The sequence below is a fragment of the Hypanus sabinus genome, chromosome 2, assembly GCF_030144855.1.
Source record: "Hypanus sabinus isolate sHypSab1 chromosome 2, sHypSab1.hap1, whole genome shotgun sequence".
Taxonomy (NCBI): Eukaryota; Metazoa; Chordata; class Chondrichthyes; order Myliobatiformes; family Dasyatidae; genus Hypanus; species Hypanus sabinus.
In genome coordinates, this window is record NC_082707.1 from 14911061 (window position 1) to 14931173 (window position 20113).

The 20113-nt window shown below is 43.9% G+C and overlaps 1 pseudogene; it reads right to left on the bottom strand.

Moving 5' to 3' along the window:
- Window positions 1-90: 90 nt before the first annotated feature.
- LOC132405870 (extracellular calcium-sensing receptor-like) lies at window positions 91-18041 on the bottom strand (annotated as a pseudogene).
- Between the last annotated feature and the right edge of the window lie 2072 nt (window positions 18042-20113).

The window sequence follows — 20113 nt, forward strand, 5'->3', positions numbered from 1 at the left end:
AGTATGCAAGACCAGCTTCAAATGTATTGAGGTACTTGTGACAATAATAAATAAGCACCAGATAATTAACATTAATGCCACTTGAAGCCTTCACGAAGACACATTCCCCATCAAATGTTTCTTCGTATTTCTCTCCGGCTTTAACAATATGATGTAACATTTAGGTGCAAAAATACAGAAAAGTAAGCCGAAACTGGAAGCCAAAATTGCGAACACTTCCACTGCCACAGTTAATTTCCCTGGAGAACTGACGTAAGCTGGAATGAAAGATATCCAAACAGCGCAGAATATCAGCATGCTAAATGTGATGTGAAATACACATCGTTGAAATTATCTGGCAAATTTCGTGCCAAAAAGGCAACGGTAAAGCAAACCAATGACAGGCAGCCAATGCAACTCAGGACTCAGTAAAATGCTACTTCGGACCCAATGTCACATTCGAAGAGAATCACTTCATTCGAATAAACCATGTTTTTGACAGGGAGAGGTGGGGATTTGATCAGCCAGACGGTACATATTAAACATTGTAGCAGTGTAAGAAGAAACACAGTCAGGCGCTGTTGTTGGGGACCAAACCACTTGGCCACATTATTACTGGGTAGCTTTGCCTGAAATGCCATCACCACAACAATGGTCTTGCCCAAAACACAGGAGACACAAAGGACGAAAGTAATACCAAACATGGTGTGGCGTAACATACAGGACCACGCGGACGGCTTGCCAATGAATGTGATTGAACAGAGCAAGCACAGGCTCAGTGCGAGGAGAAGAAGGAAGCTGAGTTCCGAATTGTTGGCCTTCACGATCGGAGTATTTTTGTGAAGTAAGAAAATGATGCCTATCGTAGTAGTGATGCAACTTCCGATCAGCGCCAGCGTGGTCAATACAATCCCCATCACCTCGGAAAATGAGAGAAAGTCAACCTGCTTCTGTATGCATTGGTCTTGCAGTTCGTTGGGCCAGAAATCGCTGGGGCACCTCATGCATTCAATTGAATCTTGAAGGAAGAAAGGGAAAGCTGATTTATAAGCGGTCTGGTGACGCCTGCGGCCACATGAACAATACATAAGTTATTTGTCCATACTTGTGGCGTTACAGATCTTACCTTCGGCGCACGGAATGCAATCAAAGCAACAAATAGGTTGTCCCTTGCGAGCTGCTTTTCTTGTTCCGGGGTAACAGTTGTTGGAACAAACTGCCCGGGGAACCTCGTAGCAAAGAACAAAAATGTATTAAAGTTTTTTTTTCTGAAAGAACATATCACTCGGTAGGACGGAAATCCTACTGGGTTTAATGTGTAGCGTCGACAAATTTAAAAGGAACCTGAAGGGCATTTTTTTCAATCAGAGAAAATATCTGTACCACTACCGGAACAGGTTTAATATGAGTTTCAACACAGAGTTTAATTGACTTGAGAGGCATTTACTTCATCCTGAGGTTTGCAGGTATTTGGTAACACTGGCAGAGGTAGAGGTTTAGGCTGGTGCAATAAAACTGTTTAGACGCTTGGATGGGTACATGGATTCACAGGATTATAGGGATGTGGACCGTGCGAGCAAATAAGTGAGCACCTTAGTCGGCACGGATGAGTGAGATCGAAGAGTCTATTTCTCTTATATATAACTGAATGGCTCGAAATATCAGTACGTTGTTAGATCTTACTCACTTTTGTATGCAGAGAATAAATCATCAGCAGACTCGTCGTGCATTTTGCTGGGTGTAATTCGTCCAAATTGTACGCGCATTTTTCCAATATTTCTCAACTAGGAAATATATGGACCCCCAGGTAATGACAGTGCTTCTGTATCACCGCATGCGCTATTGAACTGAATAGCATCAAATTATTGTAATTACTAACAGTGGAGAAATAAAGAAACAGAAATAAATCGAGAGAGCGAGAGAGAGAGAGAGAGAGAGAGAGAGAGAGAGAGAGAGAGAGAGAGAGAGAGAGAGAGAGAGAGAGGAGAGAGAGAGAGATGGAGAGAGGAGAGACAGACAGGGAGGGAGAGAGAGATAGAGAGAGGGAGATAGAGGTGGGGGTGCAGAAAGAGCGAAAGAGAGAGGCAGTGAGAGAGCCTGAGAGAGAGGGACAGAGAGTGAGAAAAGAAAGAGAGAGATAGAGAAAGGGAGCGAGAGAGAGGAAGAAGGACATAGAGAGAGCGTGAGTGAGTGCGTGCGAGAGAGCGAGAGAGGGAGAGCGAGGGAGATAGAGATAGATAGATAGATAGAGATAGAGAGAGAGAGAGAGAGAGAGAGAGAGAGAGAGAGAGAGAGGGAGAGAGAGAGAGGGAGAGAGGAGAGAGAGAGATGGAGAGAGGAGAGACAGACAGGGAGGGAGAGAGAGATAGAGAGAGGGAGATAGAGGTGGGGGTGCAGAAAGAGCGAAAGATAGAGGCAGTGAGAGAGCCTGAGAGAGACAGAGAGTGAGAAAAGAAAGCGAGAGATAGAGAAAGGGAGCGAGAGAGAGGAAGAAGGACATAGAGAGAGCGTGAGTGAGAGTGCGTGCGAGAGAGCGAGAGAGGGAGAGCGAGGGAGATAGAGATAGATAGATAGATAGATAGAGATAGAGAGAGAGAGAGAGAGAGAGAGAGAGAGAGAGAGAGAGAGAGAGAGAGAGAGAGAGAGAGAGAGAGAGAGAGACTGACTGGCGGACAGACTGAGGTAACGCGGAAAAACATAGTGCGCCCTCTGTCGGGATGAAGTCGTGAATGTACGGTGAGTTTTGAACTTAATTATGTTATGGACCTCGTTGTTAAGTAGAGCTATCTTGAACTTGGCCTTTCGTAACCTGGGGACCGCCTGTAGTTCAGCTGTATTGTGACATCACCAATCTCAGTCATGATGATATGTTACAGAAAGGAATTTAGCTGCTAAAAGCTAAAATTATATAGTGAAAATAGGAAACTCATTTTTACGTTTACCTCTGCGCGACCACCAGTCCACACTATTGATCCTTCATTTATTCTGAGTTGTTCAGCCGAAGGTGCAGATCCGTCATAATGTCCAACTATCGAGACTGCGTCATTCTGCTCGCTATTCAACTGCCAGTTCACAACATCGTACGTAGGCACCGAATCTCCGTTTCTGTTGAAATGTACCCTTTCCCCGACATTAGTTGTGAAATTTAGCGATTGCATGTAGTGCAAAACCTACTAGAGGTAGACACAGACGATAGAACATGACATTGGTCACCATTATTTTGCATAAACGTCGAATTTTAATTCGACTTCCTGAATAACTTGGTGAATTCTAGGTACCTGCCATGGTTGAAAATTTGAAATGTTTGCACAAGACTGATTGACAAATGGACCTTTTCCACTTTTACACGAAAACATATTATGAAGTGCATGAGCTATAGCATGTGTAGCCTCGTAAACTTTGTTGGTCACCCGCAGCTGAGATGCGTCCGTGTAGGTGTTAGACACAGTCTTCAGGGTCTCCGTTCCTGTGCATTGACGAGGCTGAGCGGAGGCCGTTGCGCCCCCTGTGTTATTGTATATTCTTTTAAGGCTACAGCCGAAGGTCTTTTCCCAAAATTCTTCAACTAAAAGATTACCGGGATAGACAGACGGGTGAAAATCCGTTAGGAAGTATTTGAAACCCGGGATATTCACTTTACGAATGGCGATTCGGATGGATCCAGTAACGAACCTTTTGTTCTCCTCTGGAAATAGAAGCGAAGTTGCTATCCACGCTTCACTGCCCACCCACTGGATGCCAGAAACGTTTTGTCGAACAATTTCATGCAATAAATTGTCCATGTCCGTTCGAGTGAGAAAAGTCACTACTACTTTCGTGGACGCTGTCCGAATAACGCGAGTAACATGAAGTAACCTTTCTCTCGAGTCCGATCTGGTGAAAGACTCGGAGAAGGCAATGCAAACCCTGAGCCGCTGAACCGTCTCAGTGAAGGCCTGCATCCCAAAGTTGCCGTAATCGTTGTCGCTCCTTACCGTTCCAATCCAAGTCCATCCAAACCGCCTGACGAGTTCGGCCAATGCTTTGGCTTGGAAGTAATCGCTTGGGATCGTTCGAAAGAAGGAGGGGAACTTTCGCCTGTTGCTGAAACAGGCACACGTGGCGAAATAACTAACCTGGTTAGAAACCACAAGGGAGGCAGAGAGAAAAAAGACAGCAACATTATTTCGGTGTCGGGGAATGATCCTCCTGCGAAGATCTGTAACTATGTTTACAGTGCTACACTGTAAAATCCATATTATTATAGTATATCATGGATACAGAATTGCCCTATACTAACCTATATGCCCATTAAGCTTTTCCCATTTACCTCTATTTGACCTATATCCCTCTCAGCTGTTCTATATAGGTACACAGTCATAGTGTGGTGCAGTATAGACACAGATCTTTCGGTCTAACAGCTTTATACTAACCTATATGACTTCTACCCTGCTGTTATTTACCTGCATTTGGCATACATGCCTTTAAACCATTTCAGTTTATGTACCTGTCCAGTTTCCTTTTAACATTTTTAATTGTACCTGAATCAAGCGCTTGATTCAGCTCATTCCAAACACCAGTTGTCCTACGTGTGAAATGGCTGCGCTCACGTTCCTTTGCAATATTTCTGTCTTATATTAAATCAATGCCTTCTAGACATTCATTTCTATACTCTGGGGAAATGGTGTGCAGTTACCCTATTTATGAGATTTAGCTTTTATACGGAGAATGTTGGAGATAATGTAAGACATTCAGAGAAAGATTTCGAGTTGACTTCTGGATCAATAAACGATAATCATATTTGCACGGCCGCTGTCAGTATTTGCTATTTTCAATTTTGAGTTTTCCTTTATCGAAAATAATTTGAAACATAGAACATAGACCTACAAAAACCTACAACAGACGGTAGGCCCTTTGTCTCAACGTGTACTTACTTCAGAAATTACCCATAGTCCTCTATTTTTCTGAGGTCCATGTACCTATACAGTAGCCTCTTAAAAGAACCTATTGCATCCGCATCCACCACCGTCGCCGGCAGCCAATTCCAGGCGCTCACCACTCTCCGTGCATACCCCTTGCAGTGCTCTGTAGCTACTTCCAAGCATCGTAAAACTGTGTCCTCTCGTGTTAGACATTTCAGCCCTGGGCAAAACCCTCTGACTACTCAAAAGATTAATGACTCTAATCATTTTATATATCTCTATCAGGTGACCTTTCATCCTCCACCGCTCCAAGGAGAAAAGCCAAGTTCATTCAGCCTATTTTCATGAGGCATGTTCACATTTCCAGGCAACATCCTTGTAAATCTTCTCTGCACCCTTTCAATGGTTTCTACATTCTTCCTGTAGTGAAGTGACCAGAAATAGACACAGTACTTCAACTGTATTCTGAGCAGGGTCCGACACAGCCTGTAACATTAACTCTCGGCTCTGAAGCTCAATCCCACTGTTGAGAAGGCCAAAGCACCGTATGTCTTCTCAACCACAGAGTCATCCTGCACAACAACTTTGAGTGTCTTATTGAGCAGGACCCCAAGATCCCTCCGATCCTCTATACTGCCAAGAGAATTGACATTAACGCTGCATTCGTCCATCAAATTTTATGTAGCACAATGAACCACCTCACGTATTTCTGGGTTAAACTCCATCTGCCTCTTCTCAGCCCAGATTTGCATCCTATCGATGTCTCCCTGACAGCCCTCTACACAACCCACAACATCCCCCAACTTTGTGTCAGCAGAAAATATACTAACCATCCCTGCACTACCTCATCCAGGTCACTTATAAAAATCAGGAGTAGAAGGGATTCCAGAACAGATTCCTAAGGCAGACCAACGGTCGCCAGATTCCTTGCAGAATATAACACGTCTACAACCAGTCTTTGCCTTTTATTTACAAGGCATTTCTGGATCCACCCCGTAATGTTCCCTTGGATCCCATGCCTCCTTACATTCTAAACAAGCCTTGCATGGGGTATCTTATGGAGTACCTAACCTTATCATTTGGGTTATAATTTAATTGTCTTTCGGAAACTGAGTAAAGTTCAAGTTTAATTTCAATTTCAAATCCTCCCGTTCCAGGTGCACTATAGATTACATACAATGCACACATAGCACATAAAATAATGTTACCACAAATACATTAACAAATAATTCGGTGCATTCATGATCCAAGTTTAAAAAAATGATTCAGTTACTGGTAGCCAGCCAGTGGTGGCATCAGCACTGGACTTCGAGGGTACGAATCCGTCCAACTCCCTGCACGGTTTAAATCCGTGCTGGCTTGAGCGTCCAACCAGCAACGCAGCCTCGTAAAAAAATACAAATGCTCAGTAAACGGCAAAAGTTCCGCCGGACGTACAACAAGGGGCGACAAGGAACAAAAACAATAAGGCTACTGGCGCCTCATGTCGATGAGAATTCGGTGGTTGCAGAATGTGCAATGAGAAGAAGCTTTTTCCCACCCTATCATTCATTTACTTAATGCTGCGGCATTTCCTGCCTGATGGTACGGTGACAAAGAGATGGAAGAGCAGATAGGAGCGTTCACTGATAAGACCGTAATCTTCCCACCAACTTCCCCGCACCTAAACCTCTTCTACTCATTCACCCAGCCCCCAGTGGCGTACATATTTGGAAGACACGGAAAGATAACACAGTCCAGCATCCTCCGCTCCCCAAGCAAAATACCATCGATCTTTCTCTGAAGCTAAGGAAAGCTAGATCACTAAGTGAAAGATTTCACCCAATACTCCACTATCCACCTGATGGCAACCCAAACTGAGGGAGTGTGGTGGCGGTGGAGAAACAAACACACACACACACACACACACACACACACACACACACACACACACACACACACACACACACACACACACACACATCCACACACACGTTTATAAGTTGATGCATACGTTTATTTGTATATGTATACAAATCATACATACGCATACACATATATAATGCACCAAGCTCCAACATCAGTAAATGTATGACGTTGGATTCTAATAATAATGTGGATCGACGGATAAAAGTTGGCCAGCAAACCGACAGCTTTCCTCCTTGAATCAGTTTATATCACATGAAGAGCAGATGCTTAACATTCTTGTAGGAATTCAGTATAAATTCTTTAATTTATGTTTCTCCTGTGAATGGTATTTATCAAGTGCTATGTGCTTATGATGTTGCTGAAGGTTTCCACTGAAGCTGTACGTACATGTACTTCTGTAGATGACAATAAAGATATGACACTGGCTTTGACGGTCGATTGTTATGGAGGAAGATTTATTTTCAGTAGTTGCTGCCCAACTAATTCATCAATACATAAGATCTTCTCTATAGCTTTTCCCAAAGGCAATGTTAAAGGAAACATGAGGGAACAGGAAACATGGTTCTGGGAATTAAGAATTAACTCCTTGAAGTTGGTGCAGGATAGTAAGACTGGCAGTGCATGTACCTTAGGTATTTATTATAGAATATAACACACAGGCTAGCCATTCAACTATTGAATCACTCGGAAGTAATAAACTAATATCTTGTATTGAAAAGCAATGTCGACGTTTCGTGCCGAGACCCTTCGTCAGACCTGACGAAGGGTCTCGGCCCGAAACGTCGACAGTGCTTCTCCTTATAGATGCTGCCTGGCCTGCTGTGCTCCACCTGCATTTTGTGTGTGTTGTTTGAATTTCCAGCACCTGCAGGTTTCCACGTGTTTGCTCTTGTATTGAAAATCGTGAAAAAGTTATTCACCACGATAAAATAAGAGTACCATGTTTTGAATCTAGAGCCGCTGTCCTACCTCTGGAGATTACCTATGACGGTTTGAGAAGAGAATAATAACAGTTAAGAATTGTCTTACCATGGGGACTCTGAAAGGACCTACTGACGCCGCAACCGCCAGGGACTGTGAGGATCCCGATTCCGCTACGATGGCAGGGACGGGTGAGCGTGGGGGACAGGACTGCTGCGTGCATGCTGCGTCCTGTCCGTTGAACAATTCGAAAGCCGCTTTCACTGAGAGGCGAGGTAGATCGCATGAATCATAAATTCTGTACCCCAGCGTAATATTTGGAAGTAGAACGGGACTCCTGTTTATTTCTTCAATCGCAAATATCATCGCCTGAAGAAAGCGGAATGGGCGAAATTCAAAACTGCAGAATAGAGATAAATGGCAAATTTTTGAATTGGGGAAAGGGTTTATCATTGTCACATGTGCATAGAAAGTATATTGGAGGCATGCAATAAGGTGTAAAGCCATGACGAGGTAACTGTGAGGTCAAGATTCCATTTTATTGTTCAATAGTCTCAGAACAGTGGTGAAGAAGTTGTCCTTGATGCTGGCGTTTCATGTTTTCGGACTTTTGAACTTCTGTCAGTTGCAAAATGAGAGAAGCGAATACATCTAGGTTCTATGTGGTCTTTGATTATATTGGTTATTGTACTGTGTAGACAGATTATATCGTATGGCTTTATGGTTTATTTTGAATGCTTTACGATTAGGACTAATGAACATCGATTAATTCTCTGCGGTGTTTTGTTTTTCAAGCAGACGTACTCGCCCAATGTACTAGGTGGACGATTTGTGGAATTAATAGAAGTTTGACAATCGAAAACAGCACTCTGAAAGCACATGCATTATTTTTCCCTCGGAAAATACCAGTTTGAAGCCAAAGCTGAACTGCCTCGTGAACAGCGAGTCAGCAGCATCTGTAGGGGGAAGCGGACATTCGATGTCTGGGGAGAAACCCTTAGATAGACTGTGTGGATTGTGTGGACTGCTACCGTTGTGGCCACAAACTCCCATGGTACGGCTCGTAAACAAACGTTTACATTTCGCCATGTAGCCTCATTCAACAGGTATTTAGCAAATTTGTAACATGAATTCAGTTTTATTTTCTAACATTTGTATCAATACTGTCAGGTTTTCAGACTACATCCATGGGTGATACAGCCCTGAGTTCTGCTCCTAAGCCACTAAAACAACAAATGTTTCAAACTCCAGTCAAAAACCTTTCAATTGTGATGTCAGGGAGCTGAAACACTCCATTTGGACACTGCAATCAAAACAAAGACTGCCTGATCGTTTAGTAAATTTAATTTGTAAAACTAATGTGAAATTCCACAGCTGGGTCAATACTGCTGGAAATATTAGCATTGACGATAGACATTTAGCAATGTTTTCCTGTCAGAAGATAAATTTATGTTGTCCTGTAATGCGATTTATTCAATTGCTATAACGAATCATTTTTACAATGACTCGGCACTAATCTTCGACTGTTTATTTTCGTTCATTAATGTTGTCTGACCAGCTGATTTCCTGCAGAATTTTGTGCGTCATGCTGAAGAATCGGTGTTGTTATTTTGAAATTAAGGATGAGGTGATTAGTTAGAAATATAATTTACTCGATTTGCCAAAATACCCCCAGAATGTAAAAGAGAACTTCCATCGTAGAACATATATTGACACTATATCTTTGAAGGATACATTTTTATGTTTCCTTATGTTATCATCACAATAAATACCATTATGGCCAGAATCTCTCCTAGGGGCCTAGGGGAATTAATAAGTTGAATCTAAATGGTAAACGATACATGGTCAATACGTGATTGAATCCTGGACTATAATGTTATAGGTAGTGAGCAACAGGCAGGCTACCTATAACATTATAGCAGAACACTATAACACGATAACAGAAACTGAATTTGATTGTGTCGCCTGAAATGCTATGCCTCTCCTGTCCTCCAACTGCTAAACTCAATAACAAAACTCAAAACTCCTATCCTCCAACTCAGTCACAAATCTGATAATGTTCGAAACGCTCAGTATCTGTGAAAGTGAATTTTGGTTAAAGTTACAGGGCGAAGGTCCTTCAATAGAACATTAAACAAAAGAAAATGAAAGCAGCTTTAACTTTTAAAGAAGTGATAAATCCGTTGCTCCACTCATGAAACTGACCTTTCACAATTGACAGCTCTCGGTCTGGTTTCAAATGAAAGATCCTTTATCGCTGTACGGGAGTGTAGACCAAAAATACCGCCGATATCGATGTCGCCTTCCTTTGATAAACTATACATATCAAACATTTCTCTTTTTTTACATAGCAGGCTGCCAGTTGACACCGCAACAGGTAACAATAAACCCCAAAACACCATGCAGCTCATATTTGGTTTCTTTCTGACACTTGCTGACAAAGGACAGCGCAATTTTATATTGGAACTCATGCTTGGGCAAGCAATGTTGTTTCTCCTGATTAGAGAAATGATGATCAGCGGGGAATAAATTGACACGTTATTGGAATTGGGGAAATAGAAAAAGACACGGTGTCACGCTATATGGTTGCAAATAGGAAAACATGATTACGACCCTGTTGATATTTTGGTAAAAGTAAATAAAAAGCAGTCGGAAGCAGCTGCAATCTGTTATTCATAGGGATGATAATAACCTTATCTCTTTGTTTACTTCTTCCTCCGCGCTGCGGGTGAACACAATGACCTCTATTAAAGGGAGCGAAACGATCGCTGATTCAGTTAAAAACTCAGAATAATGTTGTCGTGGTTAATGTGCATTCTGCAGAAATATGACGGATAGCACCTTAGTTGAAAGTATTTGTGGCGAATTCATGTTAATCATATATTTTTTGCTGGATTAAATGCGAAATTGATCCACAAGATTTTATTGTTTCCCTCAGAACTTTAACATCAATTCTCGACAGAAATTAAGAAGTCTGACCATCTGTAACTCTTTATTGGCTCCAAATATCACCTTCCAGCCTCTAACACCAACCAAATTTCTGTGTCCCCCATCACAGTACCAGGAGCCTAGCAAATGGATTGCCTTATCCCCTCCTATCTCCTGTCATTATTCCCACTTTTTCCTCGGCCATCTACTTATAATACCCTCCTCAACTGCCAACAGTTGCTCCACACATTAGTTTTCATTTCATCATGCTTGGAAATGTCTCCTCTATCTTTCTGTCCAGATGCAAAGTCGGGACCTGAAAAGTGGACTGTCTACTTCCCTGAGCAGGTACTGCCTGACCTGATGAGTTCGTTCAGTCTTTGTGTTGTTGCTTTAATCCACGGTATAGTTCCACGTGGCTGGGAGAAGCACGAATAGTGGACGGCGATATGTGTCTGAATCCCAGAAGATGCTGGACCCTTGTCTTTAAAGAGCGGCAGTGAACTACACTGAAAAAAAAACAACTGGAGCTTGAAGTGGAATTGAGAAAACACAGAGCAGTTGGGCTCACACAGGAATGGCATCTGACCAGCCTGTTTGGGGAAAGATAAAGAGTCCAACTCGACTTTTCTTTGACATAATTTGCGAGAGTTATATTCCTCAATAAAATATTAAGTCCCTCACTGGACGTGATCGATAACCGAACTCCACATCTGAAAGAACATATAAAACAGTATTACCAGTCACTTTTGCACAATTATAAATCGTCGGAGAGGTGACCAAAGTGAAATTGTAAAGAGCATCAAATTGTATTAAAAGCCCACGTTCAAGATTTCTTCCTATTTACTCCTGAAAAATTTTCCATGGATGTGCTGGCCGCAAGGCACCGGTGTTTTCATATCAGCGTTTTCTTTCTCTAGGCTGATTAGCGTCTTCTGCCCGAAGCAACTGGTTATGAGGCGCCAGTGGTCCCCATTTGCCCCTTCTCTTGTCAGGGGAAACAGTTCCGCTGGGCCTTGTAGCTAAGCCACACGTGAAGGCCAAGAGTTGGACTTGGTTACTAGAGGCTATTCGTGACGCTTCCCGTTTGGGGCACTCTATTTACCCACTATTACCTCCGGCTTTGATAACCTCGGGAACCTCCCAACCACTGAGCTCAGGCTAACTGGCCTATAGTTTCTCTTCTTCTGCCTCTTCCCCTTCTTGAAGAGCAAAGTGGTATTTGATTTTTTCCAGTCTTCCAGAACCATTTAAAATCTACTGACTATTGAAGACCATTACCAATACCTCCACGATCTGTTCAGCCACATCTTTCAGATTTCTGGGATGCACTGTACATATTTATGCAGTTAAACGAAAAAGCGGGGCTTGACTCTAACCTCAATCATAACCGTAACCCAACCCCTAAAGCTAATATTGCGAAATAATATTAGCGTAGTCCTTCAGTGGCAAGACGTACAGATTGATGGTGTATGGGATGTTGTCCTACAGCCAAATTTCTGGAGTACACGCACAAAGCTGTTCCGCCACGAATGCTGGGTCAGCCGCAGACGAATGGTGCCCAGTTTGTCTCAAAGGAAGCGGTTGACAGACGACCCAGCAAGAACTGCAGAGCTGGGCTGCTGGAGACAGCCCTTAACCCACTGCGGATTCCTATACGCTCGCCGTGTGTCTATTCTCCACCACTCCGCCTCTGGCGCAACCTCCAGTAGATAGCTGTATAGTCGATACTTCAGTAATAGGAACAGGTCCGAGCAGAAACCGAGGTTACGCATCTCCCCTGTTGTTCTGGCCAATACACCAATGAAACGGAGTTGCAGGATTTAAATTAACAAAGTCCAACAGGGCCTTCCGATCCTAGGTAAACGTGATATCTGGCGCGTCATCAGTTGGGTATGTGCTCCCATAGACTGGTGGCTGGGATGGAGTGGGAAGGAAAGCACCGGCATAGTTTGGGTAAAACAATCTGCATATTTCAAGAGCAAACACGAGGAAATATGCAGATGCTGGAAATTCAAACTACAACGCACACAAAATGCTGGTAGAACACATCAGGCTAGGCAGCATCTATAGGGAGAAGCGCTGTCGACGTTGCAGGCCGAGATCTTTCGTCAGGACTAACCGAAAGGAAAGAAAGTAAGAGACTTGAAAGTAGTGGGGGAGGGGGAAATACGAAATGATAGAAGAAGACCGGAGGGGGTGGGATGAAGCTAAAAGCTGGGAAGGTGATTGGCGAAAGTGATACCGAGCTGGAGAAGGGGAAGGATCATGGGACGGTAGACCTCAGGAGAAAGAAAGGCGGGTGGGAATATAAAATGTAACTCCATATTACAAGGGGTTTTGGCGGTCTTTCTTTGAAGACTACACCTTCGTGTTTGCCCCCTCCCTCTCCGTCTCTCCTGCTGGTCCGACTGTGCGCATGGGCTAGAATTTAGCTTGTTGACATCGAAAGGCAATCCAAAAGGAGAGGCAAATGGGCCCACCACTCTCCCCGAAACTCAAGGAGACAACCAGGTGAGTAGAAAACTGTGCAGTAGTTGAAGCATCAATAGCAGCGTACAAGGGGAGAGGAAACCAACGATCAGGCTAGAAGGGAACTGATTATCAATCCGGACATTCTCCATACACTGCTAGATAATAACCAACTATCCGAGAGGAGGAGGAGGAGGGATGAGTGGTTCCGCTGGGAAGAGAACTTTAACTGTTCTGGAATGACAAGATCAAAGGAAGCATTCCTCATGATAGTCACATGGGAGAGTTTATTTATTAATTAGAAGCTCGTTCTGTCTTAGAACGGACAGAGCATCAGACGGGAGCCGAGACATTGGGTATCACGTCATGATTGCTCAGCTCCTGTTTGTGTGCGGAAACGACGGAAAAATTCAAGTTGACCAATTTGTCCCGGGAACAGAACTATGTTCCCTGACAAGGTCGGCTGTGCTCACTCTGAGGTCCTGTTAGACGGTGTCCAACAGTGTGATAAATATACTGGATTAAGGAGATTACCTATAAAAGTTCAGATGGTTCTCAAAATAGACTCCGAAGATGTCGGAAAGTATCGAAACATAAGGAGGACGGATCCTGAAGCGAGGAGCGGAGGGCTAACCCGAACTACTGTCCGCTGCAGATCTCGGTAGCATCCTGGAGATCAGATAATGCGATAACAGGACTTGAAAAATGACGGCGAGCTGGGGTGTCCCCGTCACGTCCAGTCCGGCGTCCAGGAAGGATTCCGTTCTGTCTGCCTGTGGATCATCCGATTGTTAGGGTAAAGCTTAGAGCAGCTGAGGTAGCCGGCTGCTGCATTGTCCGACCCGGACAGCCGTGGCCAAGAGTGTAACACCGTCGATCAAACGCCAGTGGGTTCCCTAAAATGAGTGTGCGTGTGTGTGTGTGTGTGTGTGTGTGTGTGTGTGTGTGTGTGTGTGTGTGTGTGTGTGTGTGTGTGTGTGTGTGTGTGTGTGTGTGTGTGTGTGTGTGTGTGTGTGCGTGTGTGTGTGTTCTCCTACCTATATACGGACTCTGGCCAAAGTCTGTCTGTAAACTCAGTGAACAGGCAGCACCGAGTGATACCCTTGATATCAGCTGCCAGTGTGTCTAACATTCGAAGATATGATTCAGGGCCAAAATAACCCATCTTGTAATGTACTTTGGGGTTGTGAGCACGAAAACAGAGTTTCCGCACTTACCGGGTTTCCTAGTCCCCAGCACTTGGTAAAGCTTCCACTTCTGATTACTGACAATGGCCCACTCAGCCTGCACTGTGGATACCTATCAGGTACAATCAGTGTTTGGAAAGGTGGAGTTGAACAAGGTTTCGCAGGTTACTTGTTGGAAAAGCTGCTTGATCTCATCTCCTAACAGAGAATCGCAGGCCACGTTTGAACACGTGTCATTGACATTCTTATTTAGCCTGAGAGAGGCTGGTGGTGCAGAGGGGAAGGAGGATTAAAACTACAAATGAGCCGATACCCGCCTCTTACGTGCCACTGAGGAATGAGTTAATGGTTTGGGTGCCGCAGCACATGAACTGGAGGAAGCCTGAGGTGGATGGAGATTGAAATGTTTATGTCAGTTGATATGTAGAGAGATCTTGCTCCTTCACGCAGCCTCTCACATCGGGCTGCCTCAGAGTCACTTTTGGAATGCAGATCCAGTCTTATCCCACAGCATAAACACGTGGGTTTCTGTAGATGCTAGAAAGCTGGAGGATCTCAGCAGTTCAGGGAGCATCTATGAAAAGGAATAAAGAGACGGCGTTTCGGGTCAAGAACCTTTATCAAGATTGAAAGAGAAAGGTAGACAGAAGAATCGGTAGGTGGCCATGCAAATAGACAGAGAGATAAAAAAGATGAACGGCATGTTTAACCACATGCCCTGGGCTGTTTGGTCAGGACTGAGACGAGATAACTCACGGCATGTCGGAGCCGGTGGGAACTCGGCGGTTGAATAAAACAACAGGGTACTTTAACCAGCCAAACACAATATCAAATGGCGCATCGAGAGAAAGCTGGTATGTAGCCGAGCTTACTCAAATGTCGCGAGTGGAGCAGAAAATTGCAAAGGACTCGTTTAATGTATATTCCCATTGATAGATAATATAAGTATTGTTCATTATGCAATGAAAATACTTAGTAAACTGTGAACTAAAAAAAGTTGGGGATGGTGGGGTTCTTTAATTTGAAAACGATGAGACAGCTTTACGTAGATTGTTCTGACTGTCCTTTGAAAATTCTATTTGGTCCCACTCCCTTAAAAAAAGGCTTTTTGTTTGGTCCATTGATAAAGTTAATATGTTTCCGAAATGGTTGCTCACGTTAAACCTACCGCCTTTCAGACAATGTATTGCGTTCTCTATACCTGAATCATGGATTCATCTGTTAATAAAGAAGTCGAGGTCCCTTTCAGATAGACAGTTTTTTACTCAGAGAGTAGTGAATACGTGGAATGGTCTGCCGACAACGATAGTTGAGGCGGATATGATAGCGTCTTTTATGAGGCTTTTAGATAAGTATATGGAGCTCAGTAAAATAGAGGGCTATAGGTAAGCCTAACAATTTCTAAGGTAGGGACATGTTCGACACAGCTATGTCGGCCGAGGTGCCTGTATTTTCCGTAGGTTTTCTATGTTTCTATGTTTTTACACATTCTATGTAGCTTTTAAACTTTATTGTGCAAAGTTATTGCTTTACATTGTTCTACCTTAATGTGCTAAGTAATGATATGATCCGTATAAACACGATGCAAGACTGGTTTTGTACTGTATATCGGTGCATTTGACATTAAAAAAAACAATAAATAGAAATGGCAGTAAAATATCAATGCTACTTAATGCTTTTACTAAGGTTCTTCCCCATCAAATGTTTCTTTGTATTTCTCCCCGTCTTTAACAATATGATGTAACAGCATGATGTCACATTCGAACAGAATCACTTCGTTCGGATAGGCCATGTTTTTGACAGGGTGAAAAGGGGATTTGATAAGCCAGACGTTACATATTAAACATTGTAGCAGTGTAGGAAGAAACACAGTGAGGCGTTGTTGTAGGGGACCAAACCAGTGGCCACGTCATTGCTGGGTAGTTTTGCTTGAAATGCCATCACCACAACAATATTCTTTCCCAAAACACAGGAGACTCAAAGGACGAAAGTAACAACATGGTGTGGCGTAACGTACAGGACCATGCAGTCGGCTCTCCAATGAATCTGATTGAACAGAGGAAGCAAACGCTCAGTGCAAGGAGAAGGAAGCTGAGCTCAGCCTTGTTTGCTTTTACGATCGGAGTGTCTTTGTGAAACAGGATAATACCACCTATCGTAGCAGTGAAGCAAGTCCTGATCAATCCAGCGTCGTCAGAACAACCGGCATCGTGTCAGCAAATGAGAGAAACGCAACATGTTTCTGCATGCATTGGTCTTGCAGGTCGTTGGGCCAGGAATCGCTGGGGCACTTCATGCACTCAATTGAATCTTGAAGGAGGAAAGGGAAAGTTTAAGCGGACTGCTGACCCCTGCGGCTACATGGGCAGTATATATGTTGCTTGTCCATACATGTGTCGTTATTTATCATACCTTCGGCGCACAGTCAAAGCAACAAATAGGCTGTCCCTTGCGAGCTGTTTTTGCTTGTTCCAGGATTACAGTTGGGACAAACTGCCCGGGGGATCTCGTAGCAAATAACCAAAACGTATCAATGTTTTTTTTTCCTGAAGAGATCGGTTAGACGGAAAAGCTACTGGGTTTAAGGTGTCGTGTCGGCAAATTTAAAAAGGGACCTGAGGGGCCATTTCTTCATGCAGAGAAAATATCACTACTGGAATACGTTAAATGTGAGTTGCAACACCGAGTTTAATTGACTCGAGAGGCGTTTACCTCCTCTAGAGGTTTGTAGGTACCCGGAAACACTGGCAGAGGAAGCAGTTTAGGCAGGGGCAATAACATCGTTTAGATGCTGAGAAGGGCACATGGATGACACAGGTTTATAGGGATGTGAGCCGTGCGAGCAAATAGGTGTGCACCTTGATCAGCACAGGTGAGTTAGAACGACGAGTCTGTTTCTCTAATATATAACTCTATGGTTCGAAATATCAGTACGTTGATTGATCTTACTTAGTTTTGCATGTAGAGAATAAATCATCAGCAAACACATCGTGCATCTTTCTGGTTGTAATGCGTCCAATTTGTAAACGCATAGAATCCTTTTCCAATATCTTGCAACTAGTAAATTTATCCAGCCCTAGTAATTACAGGGTGCCTATAGGACCGCATGCGTTTCTTATCCAACGAACAGCATGTCTGCCAGAATATTAGACCCTCGGCTAGATGCTTTATTTCCAAGATCTTTCCAGTTTCTTGAGTGCGGGGGTGGGGGGGGGGCTGTGGAGAGAGAGTGGGGGAGAGAGGTGGGGGTACAGTAAGAGAGATAGAGAAACAGGCAGAGAAAGAGAGAGGCAGAGAGAATTGTGAAAGAGACAGAAACAGAGAGAGATAGAGAGAAAGAGAGCGAGAGGGAGGGAAAGGAACAGAAAGGGAATGTGTGTGCGAGAGAGATAGAACGAGAGAGAAAGAGAGAGAGAGAGAGAGAGAGAGAGAGAGGGAGAGAGAGAGAGAGGGGGGGGGGGGGAGGGAGAGAGAGTGAGTGAGCGAGAGGAAGAAGGACACAGACGGAGCGTGAGAGAGAGTGAGAGTGAGTGAAATCAAAAGTGAGACTGACGGACAGACTGAGGTAACTCGAAAAAACTCGGTCTGCCCCTTGTCGGAATGAAGTCGTGCAGGTACGGCGGGCTTTTGAACTTAATACCGTTATGGACCTCGTTGTTAAGTAGAGCTGTCTTGAACTCGCCGTTTCGTAACCTGGGGACCGCCTGTAGTTCAGCTGTATTGTGACATCATCAAACTCAATCATGATGCCATGTTACAGAAAGAAAGTTGGCTTTTAAAAGCTAAAACTATGCGGTGGAAAAATGATACACAGCGTGTCCAGTGATGTCATTGTCCAGAATGGCAGCCTAAGTCAATAGCTCTTCCGGAAAAACGAATATTTTACCCCGTTGTTACGTACCCCGTAACTGGGAGTCAGACCAGCAGAGAAAGGAATATCCGTTGGAGTCAGGTGGTACAATATTCAAAGGTGTTTATTAGTAAAACAAGCAAAATAATACCAATAATGCAAATATACATATAACACCGGTTAGCAATAATAAACCTAAAAGTGTAGGAATAATAATGAGCAATAATAAACAAGCTCTATCGATGTCTAGGGGTAAATGAATTGTCATAGAAAAGTATAAAGTTCAGTTCAGTTCATGAGTGCTGAGGTAGTTATGGTTGTGTTGTAATCGTTGGAGAGAGAGTGAGAGAGCGAGCGAGATGTAACAGTTGCAGCAGGCAAACTTTCCGTTGCTTTCTTATTCCGTCGTACCGTTGTGGTCATTCAGCTATGACCCCCTCCGTTCTTCAGCTAGACCGTTCTTCTGTGGTGGACTCGTCACTCTGGCATGAGTGGACACATGCACAAGTCCCCACCGGCCTTGCCGTTACACTGAGAGCTTTATTGACCGATATCCTGATTCAGTCTCCGAAGCCCCCACCTTCCTTGTGGATTCACACCACTCAGTCAGTGTCCACTGGTGTGTCTGAGGGGTGTCTCCCCAGATCTGTCTTTTATCCCTACTAACGGGGTCTTAGCTATCCATCAATTCTGAACGACAGTGCCCATCAAATCAGGCCACTCCTGCTGTCTTCTGAGGAATGTTAACGAGCAAAATGATGTCCCTGAAGCGAAAGGTAAATAATCTAGGAAGAGTCAAAATACAATAAATCAACAGTCTCTCTCTTCCTCTTATCTGTAGCAGATGTTCTTGCCTGTGTTTGATCTCTCTCTCTCATGCGCAGCATAGCAACAGCAATAGTTCGTGGTTCTCGGGGGTGGGGGGGGGGGAATGGTCCATCATCCCATTGTCCATCAGGTATGTTCATCACTCATAGCACCATTAATCCATCAACTATAAGATCGTTGGAGAATATCTGAATTGATAAGGGGGACAAGAATGGGAAATAAGAACGGAGATTAAAAACAAAACACCACCTGCTGAGCCTGTTTACGAGAGGCGTGCAGCTCTCATACCCGAACGCGTGGTAGCGGGGCTGACGATGGGCCTCGTTCGGGCGAAGCGGCAAATATGATAAAAATTCTGGAAGAGATACGGAATTTTCAAAAAGATATAAAAAGCAACTAAATGATATCAAGTCAGAGCTCGCCAACGTCAATCAAAATAGAGCGGTGGCAGAGACACGAATTGAGAAGGTGGAAGATGGCGTGCAAAACGTGGAGCAGATATTAAGTAAGACGGTAAAAAATATTATATCAACAAGAAAGTTAACTGATTCACCTGGAGGGAAGATCACGGCCGGAAAATATCAGGATATACAATTTTCCAGAAGGAGCGGAGGGTTTGACTATGACGGAGATTGTACGAAAATTGCTGCGGGACACGCTGCAGCTTCCCGCGACTATGGAGCTTGAGATTCAGAGGGCGCATCACGCGCTCGCACCGCAGCCTACTGGAGACACAGAAGATAAGCCACGCTCAGTAGTAATTAGATTCATTCCTTACAATACCAAGGCGGAGATTCCACGAAGAGCCTGGGGTAAGAAGAGGATGTTTTTGGACGGTAAATTAATATATTTCGATCAAGATTACCCCCCACCCCAAACGGCGGTCCTACAGAGACGTAAAGAATACTCTGAAGTAAAGCGAATATTAAGCAACGAAAGATTAGATGACAAACCCCGTACCCTGCTAAACTGCAGGTGTTTTATGACGATGGGATCAAACTGTATAAGACAGTGGAAGAGGCGACTACAGACATGAAGGCCAGAGGGTTGCCCGTCAGCATAATCAAACCGAGGGAAAGAATGGCTGTGCAGCTATCCCACTCTGCTTGGGAAATAGTGCGAGAATTGAGAAATCAGTG